At 41.9% G+C, this 27,284-nt stretch overlaps 1 protein-coding gene and 1 long non-coding RNA gene across 6 annotated transcripts in view; one reads left to right on the top strand and one right to left on the bottom strand.

The window, feature by feature from the left end:
- Window positions 1-26,914, top strand: part of KCNA3 (potassium voltage-gated channel subfamily A member 3) — a 129,129-nt gene extending 102,215 nt beyond the window's left edge. Inside the window, exons 2-3 of one of the 3 annotated variants that reach the window (XM_044003800.1) lie at window positions 24,905-24,984; window positions 26,800-26,914. The gene's annotated coding sequence lies outside the window, so the exon portion shown is untranslated. Of the gene's footprint in view, window positions 1-8,309; window positions 8,434-24,904; window positions 24,985-26,799 lie in introns of those variants that run through there. The other 2 variants (XM_044003806.1, XM_044003807.1) reach the window with 2 other exon arrangements.
- Window positions 545-27,284, bottom strand: LOC122755412. 3 transcript variants are annotated; one of them, XR_006356391.1, is made up of 4 exons: window positions 27,149-27,284; window positions 22,628-22,711; window positions 8,300-8,469; window positions 545-603 (listed from the first exon to the last, which is right to left on the bottom strand). It is a non-coding gene; the product is annotated as an uncharacterized LOC122755412 (long non-coding RNA). The 3 variants fall into 3 exon arrangements; XR_006356390.1 differs by lacking the exon at window positions 545-603 and adding an exon at window positions 7,414-7,620 and having other exon boundaries at window positions 8,296-8,469; XR_006356389.1 differs by lacking the exon at window positions 545-603 and adding an exon at window positions 7,414-7,620.

Below are 27,284 nucleotides of genomic sequence, written 5' to 3'. Positions count from 1 at the left end.
GCATTCTACTGGAGGGAAAGAGCATGGTCCCAGATAAGTAAGTTGAAAATATGTGCAAAGCAGTTGCTGGGCCAGTGGTGTACTAAGAACTGGTTATTATTTATTATTTTCCAGTTACATGTAGAGATAGTTTTCAACATTTGTTTTTATAAGATTTCTAGTTTCAAATTTTTCTCCCTCCCTCCCCTCCTTCCCCTCCGACCCAAGACAGCAAGTAATCTGATATAGGTTATATGTGTACAATAACATTAAACATATTTCTTCATTAGTCATTTTATAAGAGAAGAATCAGAACAAAAAGGAAAAACCTCAAAAAAGAAAAACAACAGCACCAAAAACAAGAAAAATAGTATGGTTCAATCTTCACCCATATTCCACACTTCATTTTTTTCTTTTTGGATTTGGAGAGCATTTTCCATCATGCGTCCTTTAGAACTATCTTGAACCAGTGTATTGCTGAGAAGAATCAAGTCTACCACAGTTGATCAAGATATAACGTTGATAATACTGTGTACAATGTTCTCCTGATTCTGCTTATCTCACTCATCATCAATTCATTCGAGTCCTTCCAGGTTTCTCTGAAATCCACCTGCTCATTGTTTCCTACAGCACAATAGAATTCCATTACATTAATACAACACAACTTGTTCAGCCATTCCTCAATTGATGGGCATCCTCTCAATTTCCAATTCCTTGCCACCACAAAAAGAGCAGCTATAAATAATTTTGTACATGTGGGTCCCTTTCCCCTTTCCATGATTTCTTTGGGAAAAAGACCCAAAAGTGGTATTTCTGGGTCAAAGGGTATGCACAGGTTTATCGCCCTTTGGGCATAATTCCAAATTGCTCTCCAGAATGTTTGGATAAGTTCACAGCTCCACCAACAATGAATTAGTGTTCCAATTTTCCCACAGCTTCTCCAACATTTATTATTTTCCTTTTTTTGCCATTTTAGCCAATCTGATAGGTGTCAGGTGGTACCTCAGAGTTGTTTTAATTTGCATTTCTCTGATCAATAGTGATTTAGAGCATTTTTTCATATGGCAATAGATAGATGCTAGAAATTTCTAAGAGGGAGAGTGATGAGCTAAAACATCCCAGGTAGGATGTAGGGGGAGTGGCCCTTACACAAAAACAATGTGATTGAAGATAGACTTCCCTGAACAGAAAACAATGGCAGTTTTGCAGTACATGTGGTGTGTGAATATATAAACACAAATGTATATACATGAAACAGAATAATTTGGGGGTGCTAGTAGCTGGGGAAGTGAAAAGGGATCTCAGGTAAGAGGTGACATTTGAGCTGAGCTTTGAAGTAAGCTTGGGATTCTCAGAGGCAGAAGGGAGGAAAGAATGCATTCTAGGCACGAGAAACAGGCTATGCAAAAGCTTGAAGTCAGAAAACAAAGTGTGCATAGAAGGAAGAGCAAGTAGCAACAGCAACCAATTTGGCTGGAATATAGAGTACATGAAGGATAGTAATGGGTAATTAGCCTGTGAAGTCACATCGCAAAAAGTTTAAAAAATTAAATTTTAATTTTAAAAAGTCATATAAATGAGTTTGTATTTTATTTTAGGATAATACAAAGCTACTACAATAAAAGGGTCAGACCTGTGCTTTAGGAATATCTCTTTGGTATCTGTGTGGAAGATAGATGGGAGGAGGGGAAAATGAGGCAGGGAAACCAATTAGGTGATTCCTGCAAAAATTTGGGTGATTCCAGGCAAAAAGTAAAGAGGATCTTAACTAGGGCAGTGGCACTGCAAGCGGAGGTAAGGAAACAGATGCAAGAGACATGGTGAGGGGCAGCTAGGTGGTACAGTGGATAAAGCACTGGCCCTGGATTCAGGAGGACATGAGTTTAAATCTGGCCCCAGACACTTGACACTTACTAACTGTGTGACCCTGGGCAAGTCACTTAAAACCCTCGTTGCCCCAGGAGGGAAAAGGGAGACATGGTGGAAGTAGAATTGACAAGACTTGTCAACTGATTGTATATATGAGGTGAGGGAAAGTGAAGAGGGAAAGACAGCTAGGCTGTGAATCTGGATGAGTGGTAATGCCTTTTACAAAAACAAGGAAGTTGGGAAGAAGGATGGATTTCATGGCGGCAGGCAGGGTGGGGTAATAATGTATTCTGTTTCAGAAATGATGAGTTTGAGATGTTCGAGGGAAATCCAGTTTGAAATATCCATTAAGCAGTTGGTAACAGGGGATGGAAGCTCAGGATAGACACTAGAGTTAGATATATAGATCTGAGAAGTCATCTGCATCAAAATAATGAAACCCATGGGATCTGATCAAATTACTAGGGAGAATGTTTAAAAACTAGATATAAGAGAGTTAAGAATGGAAGTTGGCAGTATACTCACAATTAATGGGGTGGGGTGGGAGAGGGATGAGGATCAATGGTTCAGCAAAGGATGCTGAGGAACAAGGAAGGAAACCAGGAGAGAAAAGGGCCCTGTTGATACTGACTTTATCATTAATTGTGTTTGCCATCCCTCCTAGTTTTCTGGCATCTGCAATTTTGATAAGTGTGCCATCGATCCCTTTATGTGCGTGATCATTAAAATGTTAAACAGCACAAGGACAAGTACAGATCCCTGGGGAACTCTGCAGGAGACTACCTTTGACAGTGGCCTTGAACTATGAATGACTGCTATTTGAGCCCAACCATCCATCAAGTTGCAAATCCATTTAATTCTAGTACCATCTAGCCTATATCTCTCCATATTTTCTATTAAACTAGCATTAAAGACTTTATCAATTGTTTTGCTAAAATCTAGGCAAGCCATATCCATAGCATTCTCCTCTTCTAGATGTTTAGTAACTCAAAAAAAGGAAATTAATTGAGTCTGGCATGGCCTACTCTTGATGAAGCCGTGTTGGGGTTTTGTGATGCCTTTCATAATATAATCTAGAATTTTGCCAAGAAACAAAGTTGGGCTCAGGAAATTATAGTATATAGATTCTCTGTTCTTTTCTTTTTTGAGAATTGGAACATTTGCCCTTTTCCAATTCTGTTATCCCCAGTCTTTCAAATGTCACTGACAGTGGCTTATCAATCATACCCACCAGTTCTTTCAATACCAGAGGATGGGCCTAGTAACTTGAACTTATCAAGGGCAGCTAAGTGCTGTCTTAATAGCTCCTTATTTATCTTGGGTATCAACTCCCTGTTAGTCATTTCTGCTTTGACCTTTCTAGTCCAAAGGTCATTGTTCTTGGCATAAAACAAAACATAGAATGGAGGCACAATGCCACTCGCAGCTCTTTCCTAGTGTCCTTACAAATGTCTTGCCTAGAGTTTTTAAAGTGCTTTTACCTCCATTATCTCCTATTTCAGACATCCCCCAGCTTTGCTGATGTCAGATCCATGGTCATAGATCATCCCCCTCTGAAACACACACACACACACACACACACACACCACTAGAATGCCTCTAAGACTTGGGGATTCACTTTTACTAACCACTGGGGATAGGAAGGGAAAAAGATTCTAGACACAGGTCAACTTGAGATGATTAGAGGCCTCTCTGGGAGAGAAGTCTCTTCCAAAGCTTCCCAGGGGTCTCTGATCCTACCAAAGAGAGTTCTCAGGTTTCAATAGAGAATATATTTGAGATGGGGCATGAGGAGTCCCTCCAGGAGATTGAGGATGGGAGATTTCTTGGCAGGATATTTTGGATTCACAAGGAATCTGTTGAGGATTGAGATGCATTCTAGATCTTGAACAGAGGTATCAAAGACAAGGTCTGGTGCCTGTGGCATTCCCTAGTACAGTTGGAACTATATTAAAATGTCATTTTGGAAATATTAAACAAAATAAATAAAAATACAATAAAATATAATGTTAATTTGTAGTTTTCTATGTCAATATGTGGTCTCAGGGCTTAGCGGCCCTCTGTCTATTTGAGTTTGACACCACTGTTCTAGAACAAAAATTCTTGACCTGGAATCCATGAACTTCTTGTTGTTTTGGTAACTATTTCAAAATAATTGGATACCTTTATAATCCTGTGTCCTTTATTTTATGCATTCAAATGCATTATACCAAAAAAGGGTCACTAAGTTTCTCCAGACTCCCAAAGGGGTTCATGATACAAAAAGGGACCCAAAAATTGTCCTCCCTCAATCCCTGTATTCTGTCTGCCTCAACTGTGTCTCATGAATTTAATAAAGGACTGAAAGCAATGCAATCTTTCCTGATCTACCACAATCTGCTGGATAGGAGAGAAAAACAACCAGCCAGTGTTCTTGGTGAGGCAGAACAAGGCTACAGACAAAATCTGGTGGCACACAGTTTTAATTCATACTATGAATGCTCTTATGTTTTGGACAGTGCTTTTGCATCCAGGAAGAATTATGAGTCAAAGCAAGTTTGTTTCTGCTTCCTCCTCCCTCCCAAGCACACCATCCTCCTAGGCCTACCTTGCTGCTTCTTCCACATTACCCCTTGACCCCTTGTTTCTTGACCTTTTGTTGACTATAGAGCCCATCCTGTAGATTCACCCTTCTCTTAAATACATGAGGGACAACTGAGGCACTGCACTAAGTAATTTACAAGTATCTCCTTCGATCCTCACAACAACCCTGGGAGGTAGGTACTATTATTATCCTCATTTTGCAGTTGAGGAAACTGAGGCAGACAGAGTTTAAGTGACTTGCCCAGGATCACACAGCTAGTAAGTATCCAAATCCCGATTTGAACTCAGGTCTTACTTAGAACCCTATCCACCGGGGCAGCTAGGTGGCGCAGTGGATAGAGCACTGGCTCTGGAGTCAGGAGTACCTGAGTTCAAATCCAGCCTCAGACACTTAACACTTACTAGCTGTGTGACCCTGGGCAAGTTACTTAACCCCAATTGCCTCACTTAAAAAAAAAAAGAACCCTATCCACTTGTGCTACTTGAGGTTTTAAGCCCTGTTCTGCTGGGTGAGTCTGTCTTTGTGTGTCTTTCTCTATTGTAGCTGCTTCCCCCCAACCACCCTCAGCTGCTAATGTTACTCTGTTCAGTTTACCTTCGTCTGCTCAGTATATATCTTCAGTGTACTCAGATGTTTACATGTGGTTGGCTGCAGCAGCAAGTTATGCAAGTTAGCAAGGAAGATGGAATGACATTTGTAATGGAAGACCAGAGACTGGGAGCTGGGTACTGAGACACAGCAACAACTAAGATGGTTATTAGAGCCTCAGAAACTCCAGGGTCTACAATTTTAATAGCCATAAGGAGAGAGTATTTGTTCACTATCTTTTGGGGAGACTAGATATTAGACTATAAAATCCATTGTGGTCTCCCCTTCATTTCTGCCTCAGTAGGGCAGAAGCTCATTCCAAAGCCCATTCTGTTTTGTCAAGTTACTTTTCTAATTTCTGATACAATAGTTTGTATCTCTTTTGCCAGGTAGTTAAATCTGATTGAATTAATCACTGTGTGTTGCCTTATTTTTTATTTTTTAGGGCAATGGGGGTTAAGTGACTTGCCCAGGGTCACACAGTTAGTGCCTGTCAAGTGTCTGAGGCTGGATTTGAACTCAGGTACTCCTGAATCCAGGGCTGGTGCTTTATCCACTGTGCCACCTAGCCACCCCCATGTGTTGCCTTATTTTTGAACAAATTAGAGAACAATGTTTGGTTTTCATATATAGAGATATAGAAAGGATCAGAGTTTGAAACCTGATCCCTAAAAGTACCAGCTTTTCTCCTAGCTGGGAGTTAAACTAAATTGAGAGGAAATCTGATTGTTTTTTATTTACTAGTAATTTCTGGATAAATTTCCCCAAAGGCAGAACTACATTGGATCTAGGGCTTTCCTTCCTTTTCCTTAGGTTAAAAATAAATTAGAGCATCATATTTGCTATTTTGGACAAGGTTTATTGAATTATTTTATTGGGACATGTGGCTTCACTCCCTTGTTTTCTCCCGTCCCCAATTCATGTGCAACAAAAGCTCTCTGCAGGGTTCAAGTTGTAGGCAATGTTGTCATTGTGTTTCCTTTGTTCCCAAAGAGGACCATGACATCAGGAGGTGATGTCATAACTTGCAGTGAATAGGATTTAAGTGAGGGAAGGGTATGCAAAGCTCACCAGCCTCACTCTCTCCTCCAGAGCCATCTGGGTTCAACAGAAAGATACATCAGGACGACTGGAGATGGCCCCAGATATTTGAGGCAATTGGGTTAAGTGATTTGTCCAGGGTCACTCAGCTAGTGTCTGAAGTAAAATTTGAACTCAGGTCTTCCCAACTTCCGACCAGAGCTCTATCCACTGCACCACTTAGCTGCCCCCTGTAGGCAAAGACTAGAGAGTAGGAACTACCAGGTGGGTAGAAAAGAAGTGTAGTTGAACCTCACTGACCACACCCACATTTCAAAGTTGGGGGGGGACTCAGAAGATGGAGTGGATTTTATTTCTCTTTTGGCTTCAACTCCTGTTTTAAGCCTTCACCCAGAAAGACACAGAAAAGATACAATTACATATACTTGAAAGGAAGTGTGAGATTTGATAGCAATAAATAATAAAGACAGTTCCATAAACAATAATTTCACCCTGAGTAAGGCTCAAACATGCAAATTACTAATTAGATAAAATAATAATTATTAGTACATAGAATCTTCTTACCTGTAAATTTCAAGATTTTTTTGAAGATAGACTAATTTTTGTGTGTGCTTTGCCACCACCTAACACAGTGCCTTACTTACAGCAGGTATTTAATAAATGTCTATTGAATTGAATTATTTTACCAAGTAAGTTTGCAAAAAAAATACATGTTGATGTAGGAGTGAAAGGAAGAAAAGGAAGATTTTTGCTAATTGAAAAAATATATTTTAAAAACATTTGTTGAATGAATCATTGAATCAATGAATGGTGTCCTTGAGATACCAAACATTAAAATGTGAACTCTCTGAGAGCAAGAACAGTCTTTTGCCTTCTTTCATATCCCAAGTGATTGGAACATTGCCTGGAACACAATCAGAGCTCAATAAAATGTTTGATGGATAAAGTGGCCCAGGTCCGATACCTACCTGCAATATATTCATAATCTTGTCCATATGGATCTTCTCTCCAACCAGCATAGACCACAGGTTTTCCATTCCTTCTTGTCCTGTTCAATTCTTACCCATAGGTATATTTCCGTAACTACTTCCACTGAATCTTAAAATATTTCGTCATAGTGCAAAACTCGGGAGATGCATGGGCCAAGGATGTATACACAAAAGTAAACTAACAATAGAAAATTGTGTGAAATAAGTGTCATTCAGTTTAAGAGGCTAGAGTTCCAGACTTGGAGTGAGGAAGCTGTTTTGCCTCTTTATGTTGTTGTTCAGTCATTGTTCAATCATGTTCAACTTTCCATAACCCCATTTGGGGTTTTCTTGGCAAAGATACTGGAATGGTTTGCTGTTTCATTTTCCAGATGGGAAACTGAGGCAAACAGGGTTGAGTGACTTACCCAAGGTCACACGTCAAGTAAGTGTCTGAGCTGGATTTGAACTCAGAGTATTCCTGACTCCAGACCCAGCACTCTATTCTCTTCACCATGTAGTTGCCCTATTAACTTTGTGACCCTTGACAAATCATGTAGGCTCTCCATGCCTCAGGCAGCAACCCAGTACCTAGGGACCAAGAAGGATGAGTGAAGGAAGCTCCTCACCCCGATAATCTATGAAATAATAGTTCACATTTAAATAGTCTAGAATAGTGTTTCCCTTGAAATAGCCGAGATGAGGAAACCAATACTCAGCAAGCTTAAGTGACTTGATCAAGGGTAGCAAGCCAATTACTGGGTAGAGGACTTACATCTTAGGACACCAGTTCTTTCCTCTACACCAGTGGATACTAAAGACAAAGGGGTGCTGATAAGTATTAACAACTATCTCTCTAGGGAAATCCAGACTCACTTTTACCAAGTATTCTTCAGCAATAGCATTTTCTCATTCACTTTCTCAAGTCTAAACAATCAACAAAACAATTAATCAAGCTCTGATTTGTAGAGTTTGCTGATTTCCAAGGTGTAAATAAGCACACTGGAAACTTGGAATCTCCTACTCTTGTATGCCCCTAGCTATAGGAATTTGGAAAACATAGAGACCACCAAGATCTAGACTTAGGAAAGGTCCTGCCTCTTCTCTAAACAAACCAGGGACATTGAGCAAATCACATGACCTCAGTGGGCTTTGACTGCTTAGTTTCCTCAGCTAAAAATGAAGGGATTTGGATTAGATAATTTCTAGAGCTTTTCCATCTTTAACATTCTACAATCAATCAATCAAGAAGCATTTATTAAGTACCTACTATATTTCAGGTTGGGCAGCTGGATGGCTGGTCCAGTGGTGGTGCAGTGGCTAGAAGGCTGAGTTTGGAGTCGGAAAGCCTTCTCTTCTTGAGTTCAAATCCATCTTCAGACACTAAGTAGCTATGTGACCCTGGACAAGTCACCTCCATTTCCTCATCTGTAAAATGATCTGGAGAAGGAAACAGCAAACTACTCCAGTATCTCTGCCAAGAAATTCCCAAATGGAGTCATAAAGAGTTGGACACAACAGAAATGACTTCACCACCACCACCCAACAACCAACTATCAACTACCAACAACCACCAACAACCACCACCACCACCACCATGTTCCAGGCACTGCGTTAAGCTCTGAGGATACAAAGAATGGCAAAAGATGATTCCTGCCCTCAGCTCACAATCTGATGAAGACAACATGTAACAACCGTGCACAAGCAAGCTATATACAGAACAAATCAGTCAATGAAGGGAAGGCATCAGAATTAAGAAGGATTGGGAAAGACTTCTGTAAAAGGTGGGATTTTTCCTGGAACTTGAAGGAAGTCAGGAGGCAAAGATGAGGAGGAAGCACATTCCAGGACAGCCAGAGAAAATGCCCAGAGTCAGGAGATGGAGTTTAGGAGACAACAAAGAGGCCAGTGTCTCTGGATCGAAGAGTATATGAGTAGTGGAGGGTAAGGTAGAGGGGATGAGGGATGTAAGATATAAAAAGGCTGGAAAGGGGATAAGTGGCCAGGTTTTGAGGGACTTTGAATGCCAAATAGAAGAGTCTATATTTGATCCTGGAGGTGACAAGGAGCCGCTACATTTTACTGGGAGTAGAGTTGGGGGGGGGTGTTTCTGGTAACATGGTCTGACCTTCAATTGAGGAAAATCATTTGTGCCTGAATGAAGAATGGACTGGAGTGGGGAGAGGTTTGCATCAGGCAGACCCAACAGCAGGCTATTGCAATAGTCCAAGAATAAGGTGATGAGGGCCTGCCCCAGAGTGGGAGCAGTATAGAGAGAAGGGGCACTAACTTGGTACCACGCACCATGCTGTGGGAGGGATAGGGGTAGAGAATTGAAGACAATTCTATGACGATAGGTTTGTCCTTCAAAACGGCATTTGAAGAAAGAGAACAGAATTGTAAATGGACAGAAAGTAGGAAAACATTCCAAGTAGTAATAATTCTTTGAGAGAAGGCTGGAAGGCAGAAAACATTCGTGTTCAGGGAAGAATGAATAGACACATTTGGATGGAGTGAAGACTTTGTGTAAAAAAATATTGATGAAATAAAGCACAGGCTTGCGTATTGGAGCGGTGTCAGGCTTGGAATTGGAAAGACCTGGATTTCATGTCCTGTGTCTAACACGTGTGGACTATGGGACTCTGGCCGACTCATTGAAAGTCTCTGAGACCCAGTTCCTTTATTTGTAGAATGGGATAATAATCCCCACCCTACCTATTCACAAGGTGATGTTGGGCTCAAATGAGGAAATGTATGTGAAGTACTTTGTTATTTATCATTATTTCTATTTTAACACCAACCTCTCTCAGCCTCAGTTCTCATGTATAAATGAGGTAATAATAGCATATACCTCACGGTGTGGCTGTGAGGATTATGTGTAGGAGGCACATGAGAGAATGTATGTAAACTATTTAAATGTTAGTCACTAGTTATTTCCAATGACTTTTTCCTTCTCTTCCCTGCAGTCTTCACTTATGGCCACAAGGTTGCGCTGTGTGCACATCCTTGGACTCCGTTGCAGTTCAGGAAATGTAAACTATAGGTTTTTCAGCCTTAGACTTGGGCTGAGAATGCAGAAAGAATAACACCTCCTTTAAACCAATGGACCACATCTAGTGTTGCCAAACAACCTTGATTTGACCTCTCTGGCTTGTATTTTGTTATATAAGTCAATTAATGTTCTTAGTGATGGACAGCTTTATAGTCTTCCTTTTTTAGTTTTCACTTTAGAAGCAGTATGGGACAAGTGACTAGAGAGCCAGCCTTAGTGTGAACCCAAGAAGACCCAGGTTCAAGTCCTGCCTTTTTAACTTCCTCACTGTGAAAACCTAGGCAATATTTACTAAATAAAATCTTTCAATCTAGGGAGTTGAACCTACTGTCTCTACACATACATACATGTAAATATACATATATATGTATGCACATGTATGTGTATATATTGACATCTATATCTATGTCGCTATCTATCTTTATTTATATATCCACTCATCCAACCACCCATCTATCTATTGGCTATGATCAATGTGGGAATTTGTTTTGCTTGACTTTGCATATATGTTATAGAGACATTTTTCTTTTTCATTGGGAGGCTGTGGTGGGAGAGAGAGAAAGCATGGATGCTTGTTAATTGAAAAACAGATTTAACTAGAAAAAGGAGAAGAAGTTAGTTCAAGATATGAATGAATGAATGAATAAATGAATGCATCAATGGAGTGCTGAGAATACAAAGTAGTATAAGGTGTGCTACCTACCCTCATCCATGTGAGCCCTCCCTCAAACCAGTGTAGACCATAATCTTTCCATTCCTTCTTATGCTAGGCAAGTTTTGCCCATAACTTTCTTCAAATCTACCTCAGGGTATTTACCCTATGAAGCAGAAGCCTAACTCTGAGTTGTATAATGTGTGTGTGTGTGTTTTTTTTTAAGCGGGGGGTGGGGGAGGGTGGGGGGGTGAGGGGATTGGGGTTAAGTGATTTGCCCAGGGTCACACAGCTAGGAAGTATATGATACCAGATTTGAACTCAGGTCTTCCTAACCCCAGGGCTGGTGCTCTGTCCACTGTGTCACCTAGCTGCCCCTCTTATAATATTGTGTGGAGACAAGTGCAATACTCAGGAGATACATGAGCAAACAAGATATGGACATAAAAATATAACTAACAGTACAAGGTAATAAATGTGAAATCCAAGGCATTATTAGCTTCAGAAGCAGGTGGTGTGTTGTCTAGAATGATGAACTTAAGGAGAGGGAGATCCGGGTTCAAGTTCTACCTCTGACACACTGGCTGTAACTGGGCAGATCACAAGCTCTTGGGAACCCAGGGCACTTTCTAAGCTTGTTTCCAATGAGTTGTGGTCTGTATTATGGAGTTTCCCTCCTGAATGTTCCTCACCAAGTCCCTAGGCAGTTTCCTGGCTCTGCCCCATAGTTTACCCTCCACCATCCCTGTCCAACCTCCCATCAAAAAGGAAGTTTCCCCTACAAGCTGCCAGCACAGTCCCCATTATCCCTGAAACCCCCTCCCCAACATCTCTCCTGCCCAGACATAGGGCCCCTCCCTTTCTTCTCTCCTAAGAGGGGCATCTGTTTATCCTCACCAGCTGGCCCATTTCATAGAATAGCCAAGTCTACCAAACTAAACAAGATTCCTCAGGCATTCTGAGTACAGTACTGTTCCCCATTCCACATGCCTCACCAGTACTCCACTCTCCTCCAGGAGTGCTGACCCCCTTACTCTCAGACCTTCATTTTTCTATTCTACCCCTTGAATCTCTCCTCCCCTCTCCCCTTTTTCCTCCAAGTACCTTTCCCCTCTCCCTCTTCCAAATACTGCCCTAGTCTGGCCTCCTCCAAGAAATCACCGATGATTGGCTCAGGGAGCATTATGTCCTCTGACCCTACTTCCCCTTAAAGAATTAATTAATTAATTAAAATTAATTTTATTAATTTATTAATTATTGGATTAATTTAAAAGTAAGATTGCTCAGCAAAGCCTGAGCCCTGTGACTCCCATTCCCAAGCCCCACTACCCCTCACGATTCAATTCAATTCAGCATTTATTAGGGGCCTCCTATGTGCCATTCTCAATGGTAAGATCCCACAGTAGTCTTTGATATTTATTTAATTCATTACCTATTTTGTCCCACTGCTAAACAAGCCTGTTCTAATTTTACTGTTATAGACTCCAGGTTCATCTCTCTGTTTTCAGGTAAGTCAGTGTCTAATTCTCCAAGACTGACATGTGTCTGCCCTACTTTTAAATGTTTCCAGAGATGGAATTTTATTTTTAATCCTACTTGATCAACTTTCCCAAGGAATTCCCCTTACAACCAACAAGGTGGTTTTTTTTTCTACAAATCTGCCTGATTTTTCTCTTGCTTCCCATTGAATCTACATCATCTCATGGGGTCCTGAGGACAGGAAGCAGTCAGTGCTCTCATCACGAGGTCATGTCTAGACCTTCCTGATCCTTCCGAGATAATGTTGCCTTCAGCCTGTTCTATCATGACTTAGGACTTTTATCAGATTTACTATTTTCAAAATGCTTTTGCTAAAATTCCTTCACTGTCCTCATCTCTTAACACTCCCCCCTACTGGTTCTAAAAGATCTTACACTGCAGAATATTCAAAAGTCAAAGGTGACCTTAGAGATCATGTAGTGAAAATTGAGGACCAGAATGGTTCAATGACTTGCCCAAGGTCACACAGAGAGTAGCAGAATTGGGACTAGGACACACACGCTTATTCCCTCCCCCATCAATTCCTAATCTAGTCAGTGTTCTTTATTTAAAAATTCAAATTTATCTTATTTTCAGTACCAAGTTTTCTCCTTCCTTTCTTCCCCTCCCCTCCTCACTGAAAATGGAAAAAAAAAAACGTATTGCAAATATGTAGTCAATGTTCTTTCAACTGTTCCACTCTTCCCTCATGTGGGATACCCCCTCACTCTTATCTACATAGTCCACAGGCAGGGAAAAACAGGGCAAAGGGCATGACTTCTTGCCTACTCCATGTACCTTTTTTTGTCCAGCAGGTAGCATAGTTCCTGGCACTTGTTGTTTAATTGACTGGGGGTTGTGCCTTTAGTGTGGGAAGATTCTTCCCACCTTGCTCGGTCTCAGATCCTATAACTGCAGCAAGCTGGGGAGATCCCCTTTACCCATTCCCTAATGGGATTAGAATGGGATGGGGAATCTTTCTCTCTCTCTTCTTGTGACCCACCAAAGTTTACTCTGAATTCAACTCAGTTTCACCCTCTTTCTTTATGGCAATGAGGTGGCTCAGTGGATAGAACACTGGTCCTGGAGTTAGGAAGAACTGAGTTCAGATTCAGCCTCAGACATGTACTAGTTGTGCGACCCTGGTCAAGTCACTTAATTTGTGTTTGCCTCCATTTTCTCAACTCTAACTGGGGATTATAATAGCATTTACCTTCTAGGATTATTATGAGAATCAAATGAGATCGTATTTGTAAAATACTTAGCACAGTTCTTGGCACATAGTACTGCCCCCTCCATTTCTCTGCTTCTGCTACAAGCTTTCTGGCTACCACTAGCCCCCTCTGGGATTCTTCCAGCGTGCAATCTGTGGCCTGAGCCCTACTAAGAAAAAGAGCAGGGAGCAACGAGGTCAAGAGAAATAGATTTTAAAAGCAATTGAGGTGAACAACGAACAAAATCTGGGGCCTCTGCATCAAATTTCAAAGAGCAGTCTCCCTATTACTGGCCAAAGCTCTCTGGCAGAAAGAGCCTCCGTGGCTTTGGAGGACAATATGAAATCCAGGATTTGCGTTGGTGTTGTCTTTGTCATTATCATCACATTAATAACAAGAACAATAATAGCAAAAATTGTTTCAGTAATAATTGCAGTAGTAATGATTAGAGTCATAATTAACAATAGTAATAAGTAATAGTAAGAAAATAAATATATTAGTAAACTAGCATTTATATAGCACCTTAAGGTTTCCAAAGCACTTTATGAATATTATTTCATTTTAGCCTCAAAACCACCCTGTGAGGTAGGTGTTAATATTATTCTCATCCTGTAGATGGGTCAATCTAGGCTGAGAGGAGAAGTGATTTGCCCAGGGGCATAGCTAGTAAGCTTCAGGAGCACAATTTGAATTCAGTTCTTCCTGACTTCAGGTCCACCCTTCTATCCACCACACCATCCAGTTTCCTGTCTATGACAGTACAACCCCCGCAGCATCACCATAACTCCTCTTTCCTTTGTTCTTTAAGGTTTACAAAGCGCTCCCCACCCCAGCAACTATGGGTAAATAGCACAAGTGTTATTATACCAATTTTGCAGAAGTTCAGAGACATGAGTATCTAAGGACACTTTAGCTAGTAGGTGATAGAGCAGGTGTTTAGACCCTAATCGCCAACTCTGTCGAATGCTCTTTCCACATGACCCATCCTTCCCTTCTGTTAGGTGAGGTCCAGCTCTGATGCTCACTGTGGGACTTCAGCAAGTCCCTTCTTTGAGGCTCATCTTCCTTTCCTAGAAAAATAAGGAACTTGCCCGGATGACCCCTGAGGTCCCTTCCAGCACTGAGGCTCTATGATTCATAAGACAGAGTCAGGAGATATTTAGCGGCCACCTGGTCTAATGGTCCTCAAACTTTTTTTGTGCCATAGATGCTTTGGGAGTCTAGTAAATCCTATGCATTAAACCTTTTTCAGAGTATGAAGTTTGTATGTGCGTATGTATGTATGTGTGTGTGTATGTATGCATGTACATATAAAATTACAAAGGAAATCAGTTATGGTAAAATAGTGAAGATAAATTAAGTAACCTGAATTAATGAATTAAATAAACAATGCATTAATTCAGGTTAAAACCCCCTAATCTACTCTAACCTCTTCATTTTACAGATGAAAAAACTGAGACCCAGAGAGCCCAAATAACTTGCCCATGGACACGTAGCTAGTTAGTGTTTGAGTAGGGATTGAAACTCAGTCCTTCTATTTCCCAGTATTTATGTCTTCCTACCTAAGGTGTGGCCTCAGATACTTACTAGCTGTGTGACCTTGGGAAAGTCACTGGTTTTTTTGGGGTTTTTTTGGTAGGGCAATGAGGGTTAAGTGACTTGCCCAGGGTCACACAGCTAGAACGTGTCATGGGTCTGAGGCCGGATTTGAACTCAGGTCCTCCTGAATCCAGGGCCAGTGCTCTATCCACTATGCCATCTAGCTGCCCCAAGTCATTGTTTATCTCAGTTTCCTCATCTATCAAATGAGCTGAAGAAAGAAATGGCAAACCAATCCAGTATCTTTGCCAAGAAAACCCGAAAAGGGGTCATGAAGAGTCAGACAGGACTGAAAAAGGACTGAACAACGAAACACCTAGGGCGTGTGGGGGGGGGGTGAGGGGGGAGATGAGAATATTTAACAGAATTATCTTATGTCCATCACCTTTATCAGATCCAAATAGCCCAAGGATAACTGGTGGTATGTCAGAAGTAGATATTGGGATCCTAGAAATTCTTTTTCAAAATTTTTGTTTCTGGTAGAATTCCCAATCTATTTTTCCTGCTGGTGCCTCATCTTGTCCTGTTTGTGTATGTAGCCCCAGCCACAGAGAATTGCATGCCTGTTGTGAAAGGACCAGCATGGCCAATTCAGAAAAGTCATTACCAGGTTACAGCAAGGATATGGATTTTTGAGCCTAAGAAAATCTCAAAGACCATACACCGAAAAAGGATGAAGAGTATGTATGCTAATGAAATCACAGATCCTTTAGTTATTAAAGTAAGCTTAGGACACCACCCAGACCAGGATGGGCGAGCGATCCTAGGGATAGAAGCCTTGAATGTGGACAAGGAGAACTGTGCAACCGTTCCAGAATGGATTTCCATTGCTTTGCCTATACTACTTTAGTTCCAAAGACGTAATGGAGATTACCCTGAACAGGATGGATAAGAAAGAACTTAGTGCAGAATTCTTAGTAAAGATGAAGAGCCCAATCAAAATGCATCAACCCATTGCCTTCTCCAGGGAGGAAGAAAGTTAGGGAGATGTCACCCTCAGAAACTGTCACTCCTGGAGCAGGGAAGGTAGAAGGGAGTATCACTAAGGACAGATTTTAGAAAGGGGGTAAAGGAGAAATACAGCAACATGTGCATAGAGCATGTTTAATAAAGGAGTGTGGAAAAGGTGGAAATTTCACTGTGTGTGCACTTGGAATCTAAGCTCCTGGATCTTTTATTTCTATTGCTTTGGAGGAGGTAGAGATTAGGGTGAGGGGTGGGGAGAGCTCTGGTCCTGTGATGGCCTCTGCTTGGGGAGCTCCCTTCACTGAGGCAGGCCTATACTTTATCTATGTCCTAGAGTCAGTGATTAAATCAACATTAATTAAGCACCTGCAATGTGCCAGGCACCATGTGCTAAGAAAGTAAGACATTCCCTGATCTCCAAGAACTCACAGTCTAATGAGAGGAATAACATGCAAATAACTGTACAAACCAACCATATACAGGATAAATTGGAAACAATCAATAGTAACTAATTAGGGAGTTGCCTGCAGCACTGAGAGACTAAGTGAGTTATGCAGGGTCAAAAAAGTAATACAAGTTAGATAGAGATAGTGCTTGAACTCAGATCTTCCTAATTCCAAGCACTGACTTTGGATTATAGTAAACCATTCTTTTTGACCCCTAAAGAGTTTCCAATATATAATTAAGGTGGCTCGAAAAGCCAGAGAGGAGCCAGTGGCCATGTTTATTTGGGGGCAATCTTAAACCTTGGACAAACGGGGCTCAGGGTATCTCAAGTTACAGATTGCCTTGGTTGATGTAGGTCAGGGGACTATAGACTGTTTCTTTGCTCCCTGGAAGAGGGATGTAGAGGGTGAGGTTATTGTTACACTCTTTTCAGTAGTCTTACACTCTCCATAACCCCATTATGGGTTTTCTTGGCAGAGATACTGGAGTAGTTTGCCATTTCCTTCTCCAGATCATTTGACAGATGAGGAAACTGAGGCAAATAGGGTTAAGTGACTTGCTCAAGGTCACACAGCTAAGTAAGTGTCTGGAAGTCAGATTTGAATTCAGGTCCCTCCTGACTCCAAGGCCAGTATTCCATTTACTTTGTCACCAAGCTGCCTGATAGACTATGAGGTGCATGAGGCTAATTCCCTTAAGTGTCAGAGAGAGGCAAAGCTAAGAAATTGAATGGGGACAATGGATGGTTCAAAGGTACTTATGTGAATAGAGATTTATCTGTTGCTTCCAATCTGTCACTGAACCCCAGCTTTAATTTCAGAGAACCCTGGACCAGGACTCCCAGCTAGAGCTGATATGGCTCTTTTTAATCAGGGATGTTGAAGTTTTCTGCACTGTGAGGCGAAGACCACAGAACCCTTCAATCTGAATGAAAAGGACCTGAGAGGACTCAGTGAAAATGTCCAAAGCTATGGAGAGAATAAGTGGGATGATAACTGACAAAGGTCATCAGACAAAAGGCCCCTTGAGACACTCCTCATCCTAGCTAAAACATCAGACAAAAAGCCAAAGTGGCCCATTTGTTGGCCACTGGAATTTGGCCAATCCATCTCTTCCTTCCGCCTTTATACAATGGGTCCCAATCACCTGGAATGACCTCACTTCTTCCCTGGACCTCTTAGATGCCTTTCAAGGTTCCTCATGTACCACCTCCTATAGGAAGCCTTCTCTGATCTCAACCCTCTTCAAATTATCATGTAAATGTCCAACTGTGTGCTGGTAAATGTTTAACCGCCAATGTTTAACTACCAGCTCTCTGAAAAACCACAACAAAACAAAAAAACATACCTCATTTGTAAACTTAATCTTCACTTGTTATTTTCTTCATCACTTTCTTGAATCTAGACAATTAATTAATTAATAAAGTAATACATCAAGCCCTGATTTGTAGGGTTTGCTGAATTCTGTGGCATAAATTGCTCACACTAACAATTTAACAATCGGCTCTCAAAAGTCTATACCAATTGGTTCCAGTACACCTCTGGATACAAGAAAGGCAAAAGACATGCTACATTATACTTAATAGGATACAGTTCCTGCCTTCACTGTTGGATTTAGGGGTAAGACGATTTGGGTTCAAATCCCCATTCTGCCCTCTTTAGGACCTTGGAGAAGTCACTTTGTTCTCACTATCCCCCACCACTTTTCTCATCAGAGAGATGGGAGAGAAAGAATATGAATGGCTCAACACAAATCTATCCCTACTCTTGGGAGGTGAGAGTGGTATGGAGCTAAGAGGATAGTAGTAGTTTAGAGGACTAGACTTGCAATTAGGAAGATCTGAGTTCAAATCTAGCCTTAGACACTGTGTGACCTTGGCAAATCATTCAACCTCTGTATGCCTCAGTTTTCTCATCTGTGAAGTAGGGATAATAACAGCACCTCCCTTCCAATGTTGTTAGGAGTATTGAATGAGATTATATGTGTAAAGACATTTTGGAAACCTTAAAATGTTATATAAATACTAGCTATTGCCTTTTTTTTTTTTTTTGGCCAGCCAGGTGGTACAGTGGATAGAGCTTTGGACTTGGATTCAAAGACCTCAGTTCAAATTCATCCTCAGGCACTTACTAGCTGTATGACCTTGGGCAAGTCACTTAACTTCTGCCTGCCTTGGTTTCCTCATCCCTAAAATGAGAATAATAATAGCACACACCTCCAAGAGTTGTTGTGAGAATAATATTTATAAAGCACCTTATAAATATTAAAGCAATGTATAAATGCTAGTGATTATTAATAGTATTGTCCCTTGTAAGATATGATCATTCAACCACCATCTTCATATGTGTCAGGTGGCAGAGTAATGATGTCCGAAGGTTTAGTGGAGACTGCCCTCAGGAGCAGGACCACCTCTCAATTTAGAATCACCGAACCTCAGAGTTGAATAGGACTCAGTAGCCATCTAGTTTAACCCAGAACGAAACAGGATTCCCTTCTACAACATACCCGAGAGGTGGTCACCCAGTTTTTCCTCAAAGACTTCTAAGGAGGGGAACCAGTGACCTCAGCCTGCTCCACCTTTGGACAGCTCTAGTCATTAGAAAGTTTGTCCTGACATCAGAACCAACATTGGCCCTTCAATCTTCTATCCACTGCTCCCATCCTGCCTTCTGGGGCTAAGGACGACCACTCTGATTTTTCTTCCAAAGACTTGAAGGCAGCTGTGGCATCCCCTCCCCTCCCCATTCCCCTTAAATTAACAGAATATAAGAGAAGGAAGGTGCTCCACAGACCAATTTAGTTCAACCTCCTTATTTTGTTGATGAGGAATTGAGGACCCGGAGAGATAAAGTAACTCATCAATGGCCCCACAGCTAGCTGTCCATAGCACCAAGATAAAAATCTCTCTTGGGGGCAGCTAGGTGGTGCAGTGGATAAAGCACCGGCCCTGGATTCAGGAGGACCTGAGTTCAAATCTGACCTCAGACACTTGATATTCACTAGCTATGTGATCCTGGGTAAGTCACTTAACCCTTATTGCCCCACAAAAAAAATAAACGAATGAATGAATGAATGAATGAGCAAACAAATAGATAAATGAATGAATGAATGGATAAATAGGTAAATAATGAATAGATATATTAGATAGATAAATAAATGAATAAATAAATAGATGAATGAGTAAATAAATGAATGAATGGATGGGTGGATGAATAAATAAATTAATGTATTAATGAATGAATAGATGAATAGAGAGATAAAGAAATAGATAAATGAATAAATAAATGAGTGAATACATTTTTAAAACTCTCTCTAGAGACCCCCTCTAGAGTAATACCTTTATTAATAGGCCAGTGGAGAATGAGTTTGCTTGCTATTGCACATTTACTAGGACATATTTGGGTGCATACACAATCACTTGAAGAGGGAGATAGCATTAGCAATTGAAGAGATCACAGAAGGCTTCCTGTAGGAGGTGGGGCATGACATGAGCCTTGAAGGCATCTAGAGATTCTAAGAGGTTGAGGGGACAAGTGGGAACATTCGAGACCACTGGGACATAGTGTACAAAGGCAGAAGAGGAGATGGATTGCCAAATTGAGTGGCCAATGAATAGGCTAATTTGGCTTGAATGTCCAATGTTTGAATGGACTTTTTGACTATTTTGACTAGAACATGGAATGCCTGGTAAAACCTTCCATTTCTGTGATCTACTTCCTAGACCTCAAAGGCTCTTCTGAAGCCTCTCCTCTTGCCTGTAGGGGCTTCCTCATAGACATCCTGGGGCCTTAGCAGACTCTGCTATAGTCACTCAACAAGATGTTCCTTCCTTGCCTCCCCTCTTTTGTCGGGACTTATTTCCCCAGGTCCTTCCCCTCCCTGTCCATAGTTTTTATTTTGCCCTCTTTAATCTTCTGTCCTCTGCTGGGAGAAATCCTATCCATGCCCTGGCTCCTTCCGGTTCCTTGCCAAACCAAGGCAGTCCTTCCTTCTCTGACTTCTCCACCACTTGCCTTCCCATAGTCCTTTAAAATCCAAATATAGCACTACCTCCTCCTTTGCAATTTCCCCTGGTCTCTCCAATTGAATGATCTCTTTCCTTTCTCTGAGCTCCTGTAGTTCTTTGAACCTCCTAGTATTGATCACTTTCAAATTCTATCTTGTGTCATAGTCATTGGTGCGCAAGTTTTATATTCCCTTGTTGTCTAGTTGTGTCCAACTCTTGATGATCCCATTTGGGGTTTTCTTGTAAAAAATACTGGAATGGTTTGCCATTTCCTTCTCCAACTCACTGTACCGATGAGGAAACTGAGGCAAACAGAGATAAGTGACCTGCCCAGAGTTACACAGCTAATAAGTGTCTGAGGCAAGATTTGAACTCAGGAAAATGAGTCTTCCTGACTCCAGAACCAACATGCTATCCACTATCCCACCTAGCTGCCCCTTTTATAATTCCTTGCTGAATTGTAAACTCTTCAATGACAAGGCTTGTATCTTATTAATCCATGTCATAGACTCTGAGGATTATATATTTAGAAATGATAGGGCTAATGTATTGTTGGTGAAACTGTGAACTGATCCAACCATTCTGGAGAGTAATTTGGAATTATGCTCAAAGGGCTATAAAACTGTGCATACCCTTTGACCCAAAGAGATCATAAAAAGGGGAAAAGGACCCACATATACAAAAATATTTCTAGCTGCTCTTTTTGTGGTAGCAAGGAATTTGAAATTGAGGGGTTTCCCATCAATTGGGGAATGGCTGAACAAGTTGTGGTATATGAATGTAATGGAATTCTATTGTGCTGTAAGAAACAATGAGCAGGAGGAATTTAGAGAAACCTGGAAGGACTTGCATGAACTCATGATGAGTGAGATGAGCAGAACCGGGAAAACATTATACACAGTATCATCAACATTATGTGTTTATCAACTGTGATAGACTAGATTCTTTTCACCAATCCAACGGTACAAGAAAGTTCCAAAGGATTCATGATGGAAAAGGCTCTCCAAATCCAGAAAAAAAAGGAACTGTGGAATATGGATGCTGATTGGACCATACTATTTCTTTTGTTTTTGGTGCTGTTGTTTTTTTTTTCTTTTTTGAGGTTTTTCCTTTTTGCTCTGATTTTTCTCTTATAACATGACTAATGCAGAAATATGTTTAATGTTATACACACACACACACACACACACACACACACACACACACACACATATATATATATATATATATATATATATATATATATATATATAAACCTATAACAGATTACCTGCTGTCTAGGGGAGGGAGGGAGAAAAATTTGAAATTGGAAATCTTATATAAACAAATGTTGGAAACTATCTCTACATTTAACTGGAAAATAATAAAATACTTTTATTTTAGAAAAAGAAATGAAAGGGACCTAAGACACCCTTGAGTCAATCCATCCACCCCACCCCCACTTATTTTGTAGTTGAGGAACCTGAGGCCCATAGAAGTTAATCAACTATTCCCAGGTCACATAGGTGGCAGAGCTTGGATTTGAACCCAGGTCTTCTGACTATAAATCTAGCACTATCCTCTATAGTGCCCAACACAAAGACTTATGCACATATGATACTCAACTCATGTTTGTTGATTGATTGAATGAATGAATGAATGAAGACGAAAATACATTATTGGAAGGGATTCATTGAGGAGAAAGGGTGTATCAGGGACTGTTTCTACAGACTGGAAAAATAAGATCAAGACCCCCCCCCAATCTGACCCCACCTGATACTTCCCACTTTATCTCTAATCAGCTAGGTGGCACCATGGTTACAGGGCTCTGGATCTGGATTCAAGAAGTCTCAAATTCAAATCTATATTCAAACACATACAAGCCAGGTGACCCATGGCAAGTCACTTAATACCTGTCTCAGTTTCCTTATCTGTAGAATGGGCATAATAATAGTAGCTACCTCCTAGGGTTGTGGTGAGGATCAAATAAGACATGTAAACACTTTGCAAACCTCTATTTCTGATGAAGTGTGGATGGCGGTGCCCAAACTAGGTCACATTAACAATGGGTATTGAGCCCATTTTTTTAATAAATGAAGAAACTGAGTAACCAAGTTTAAATAACTAAAGCTCCATTGAAGACTTGGGACTGGAAGCCAATTTACCTGCTTCCAAGCGCAATGCTTTTGTCACTCCATACATGCCTCTTTGTATAGGTCTTGCCATGGTAAAGATAAGGTAATCACCATCTGTAACAAATGATAACCAAGTTAACATTATGATTAATCCAGGCACTCTCAGGATGGACTGGGGAAATAGCCCAGATGGGAACCCATTAAATCTGGACCTTGCCTCAGAGGTTTGATGCTCCCAGACACCGTCCTTTGTGATGCAGAGTCTCCAACACAGCACTCCTATGAACCTGGGGGCTCCCCAGCAGAGAGCTCTGGTGTTTCCCAAGGCAGAGGGGAGGAGGGGCAGGAAGCGCTTCATGCCTTCTTTCCCAAGATAAAGAATGGAACGGCAGTGGCTTAAGTCCTTGACCACTGTCTAGCAGCCTGGTATCCTCTGCATTTTCTTAGCCTGCTGACTGGAGTGTGTTCTCCCCTGTTTTCTGAACAGTATGGCCAAATTAGTGAAGGAATTCAAACATTCAGGAAGAGCTGGTTTCTCTTCCTCCTTTCCCCCAGAACAAAACCTGCAGAGGAATGCCATAAGGTTTGCAACAGCTTTTTCTGAAGCTTAAGGTGGGAGAGAGGCAGATACCTTTAAAGCCAGGAAGACCTGATCCCAAGTCAGACTTGGCTGTGTGTCCCTAAGTAAGTCACCTAACCTCTCTCTATTTGGTGGGGTCAAACTCAAAGAGAAACAGGGACCACTAATCTGTCCATAAAGATCCATGTGGATTGTATAGTGATTTAATTTTACAACATAATATTATTGTTTTATTGTTTTTATTCATTTTATTATTTCCCAGTTATATCTTAATCTGGTTTGGGACCAATCAAGAGTGTTGGGAGGGGCAGCTAGGTGGCTCAGTGGATAAAGCACTGGCCCTGGATTCAGGAGGACCTGAGTTCAAATCTGGCCTCAGATACTTGACAGTTACTAGCTGTGTGATCCTGGGCAAGTCACTTAACCCCCATTACCCCACCAAAAAAAAAGTGTTGCAGATCACAGGCCACATGTTTGACACCTGCTCTGGGTAACTGTCAAGGAATCTAAGTTTGAGAGAAAATGGTGGCCTTCATCCAGGAGTTCCATATATATATATTTGTTTTTTGTTTTGTTTTTTGTTTTTTTGTGGGGCAATGGGGGTTAAGTGACTTGCCCAAGGTCACACAGCTAGTAAGTGTCAAGTGTCTGAGGCCAGATTTGAACTCAGGAACTCCTGAATCCAGGCCCGGTGCTTTATCCACTGTGCCACCAGTTCCTTATATATTTTTAAATTTTTTTATCTATTTTATTTTGCACTTGAGAAATAAAACAAACATATCCATAACATAGTAGAATAGAAAAAAAGATGATCATACATGAAGCTGCAAACCTATTACATACAACTTAATGAAACTGAAGGGCCAGTTCTTATCCTATTCTGTGGTCTGCGGGAGGGCAAATGAAGCTTCCAAGTAAGTGCTAACTGAATGAGGCAAAGCTTTAATACCCAAGAGTGCCCAAAGAAGGAAGGTAGAACAGTTGATCTCTGGGAGGGTAGGATCTATCTTATTTTGGGCTCTTTCCCCCCATCACCTGGCCTGACCAGGTACTCATTATTCATTGAATTGAATTAAAGTGACAGGAGGTGGGTGAGGCTAGTCCAGGAAGGCTTCCTGAAGGAGGTGGTGTTTAGCATGACTTAGAAGGAGGCAAGGCTCTACATTTGGGAGAGAGGAGAGGAGAGGTAATAGCTCAGAGGTAGGAGAAGAAGGAGCCTGAAAAGGAGGAAGAGTGAGATATAGAAAAAGAGGGAAGTATACAATTGAAAAGGAGTGGTTCATAGCAGAAGGGAGCTGTATGCTCATGGGAAATTAAGGCAGCTAAATGAGAAATCAGAGGGAGATAATAGAGCTGGTAGTAAGCCTTTGAATACCTTGAATACCACAGCTAGCAAAGTGCCTGATACACAGTAAGCATTTAATAGATGTTTGTTCATCTGAGTTGACCTTGTGCCTCCAAGGTCATAGAAAATGTGTTGTTTGGTTTTACAAGGTAAGGCTCTGGGGGCGGGGGGGGGGGGGGGCTACGAGTATATTAGGAAGTGACATCAATGTTTAAAAAAACTGTCACTGAAAGAGCTCATATCTCCCCTACAGCCTAGATAATAGGGATCATCAATACACCAAGTAGGCTTAGTCTAGGCAGCTGAGGCCCACTTGTGGGGTACCTGCTTAGTATTTTTCTACATGAACAAAAACAACACCTCATTTCTCCTTCATCCCTAGAGACCCTCCAGCCTACTGACCACCAAGGACCTGCTGTGACTGTAAATGGGAACCCCAAGAGGATCAGACAGAATTAAGGGGTGGGACTTCATTCAAAGATATTTCTTACAGAAACCACTGGTGTGTCTTTTAAAAAAACAAAACAAAACAACAACTATGGTACAGAAGACCCTGTCAAGCATAGGGAGGGGCAAGTAGGAAGGCTTTTTACTCATCTTTCTGCCACTCCCTTGAAAGACAAGGGCCCTGGAGATCTGGCCTACAGAACAATCAATTCATGCAGTATGGTAGCATTTTCACTGCAGCCTGGATCTGGATAAACAGACTCCCCTCACCCCCACCACTCATCTGGGCCATTTTTGGTCCCAGGGACACAGTACAAATGATGAGAGGAGGAGTAGTTCAGGGCATCTGTCCTCAAAGGGAAAGCCTGGCTCTGACCTGCAGTTACCAATAAGTGGACAGTTAGCATTTTAAAGCAAGCAAAGTATTTAATCTATATAATCTCATTCACCCCTGGAAGTAAATGGGTTGTGGGAGAGTAGGATGGAGGTGAATCTCTCTATTCAGAGTGGGGCTACAGCCAGAGAGTCCATCCATGTGATTCTGGGATCAAATGGGAGAAAAAAAACCTGTGTGGAGGCACTGAAAGACTTGACTGACAGGCACAACTAGGGACCCTCACTTAATTAACCTTCAGATCAGGGAGGAAAGAAAAAGGAGGGAAACAGAGGCCATAAGCAGTTTCTCTGCTGTCCATGCAGAAGTAACAGGTAGAATTCTCTCCTTAGCCTTCCCCCCACTGAATTTCTAAACAGGGAGAGCTTGGATAGACAGGTTTAACCAACCCTGTCTCCTACCGAATCTTATATGGAACAATGTGGCACTGTGATTAGAGAGCTAGACTTGGAAGGAGAAAGACACAACTTTGAAACCCTCCTCTTAGTCTTGCTAGCTAAGTGGTCAAAAACAAATCATTTCACTTCTCTGAGACTCAGTTTCCTCTTGTAAAATAGAGGCAATAATACCAGCACTACCAGCCTTCAAAGGGTTGCTTCAAGGGGCAAATGAGATAATGCAGATAAGTATTTTGCTCACTTTAAAGAGCTGTCTAACTGTCCACTATTGGTACTTGCTGGTCAGTTTCCCCCTTTGAGGACAGATGCCTCAACCTACCCCCACCCCATCATTTGTAGAGTGCCTATAGGACCCAACAGGGATCATTTGGTTGGTAGTGTGGGGGAGGGAGTCTGTCTATCCAGAGTGGGGCCGCAGTGAGATACTGCAGGACTTGCTGCATTCAGTCCCCTGGCATTGCTCTAGTGGGTAAAAGAAAGGGAAGCCGAAGGGTGGGGAGGGGGGAGGGAGGGAGATCAGGAGGGAGATCAGGAGGGAGGGAGTGGGGTCTGCAGATACTGTCTGGCATCGTTATAATAATAGCAACACTTCTTCCTGTGAGGCTGGATTCCTTATATCTGTTGGGGATTGTTGCTATTGATTTCTTCCTCCTTGTCGATTTCATTGTGTTGGCAAGAGCCAAGGGGATATGGATCTCCCCTGAAGTTAAATCCTCTTGTCTCTTACCAAATCCCCAATCCCAAGACCTCTCTAGAAATGACCCGAGTTCCATATAAGATTAGGATCCGGGCCCTGAGCTTAGTCAAGAATTATTATTATTAATTATTCATTTCCCACTGCTAGGAATTCAGGGCTGGTATGGTCAGGATTTGGGGTGGGTGGGAGAGGGGTATAGACCCAGTGACATTAATCTCGTGAATATCCATTTTCTGATTGTTCTAAGGAAGTTTAAGGTTATGCTCTGGGGTCAGCGCTCCCCTTAGCTCTGGCTGAGCTGGGAGCTCCCCCCCCATTTTATTCCAATTCTCCTTCCCCAGGGCCAGGTAAGAATGGTGATGCTGGGGCGCATGAAATTTGCTCTGTATGCGCTGCATGCGGGACTGCAGAGCCGGCGAGAAGTCTTGGTTTTTTCACCCCGGCCCCCCCTCGCCCCCAAGCCGCCAGCTTTGCCATAATCTGCGAAAATGGAGGCTCGAGCTGCTGATCCAGAAGGGTAAATTGGAGCAGGGGATCTTTCCCTTTTGCATGCCTCCTATCTTCCAGTACCGGGGCCACTGTAGTCCCAGCCAGCCGTCTGCGGGAGGGAAGGGGCCCCGGGGGGTGGGGGGTGGGGGGGTCTTCTTTGGCCATGCAAGCCCTCTGCAAAAGAATAGGTACAATACTGACCACGAGCCCAGTCCTGTTGGGCAGCACCTGGGCCTGGATGGCTCCCGGTGGGGAGAGGGGAGGAATGGCCTTCATCTCTCTAAGTAGAGATGCAGGAATCAGGACCTGGGTAGCAAGCATCTGAAGCCTGGGGAAC

This window comes from Dromiciops gliroides, chromosome 4 (genome assembly GCF_019393635.1).
Source record: "Dromiciops gliroides isolate mDroGli1 chromosome 4, mDroGli1.pri, whole genome shotgun sequence".
Taxonomy (NCBI): domain Eukaryota; kingdom Metazoa; phylum Chordata; class Mammalia; order Microbiotheria; family Microbiotheriidae; genus Dromiciops; species Dromiciops gliroides.
The sequence above is the reverse complement of the archived record's forward strand: the minus strand, read 5'-3'. Positions and strand labels throughout refer to the sequence as shown.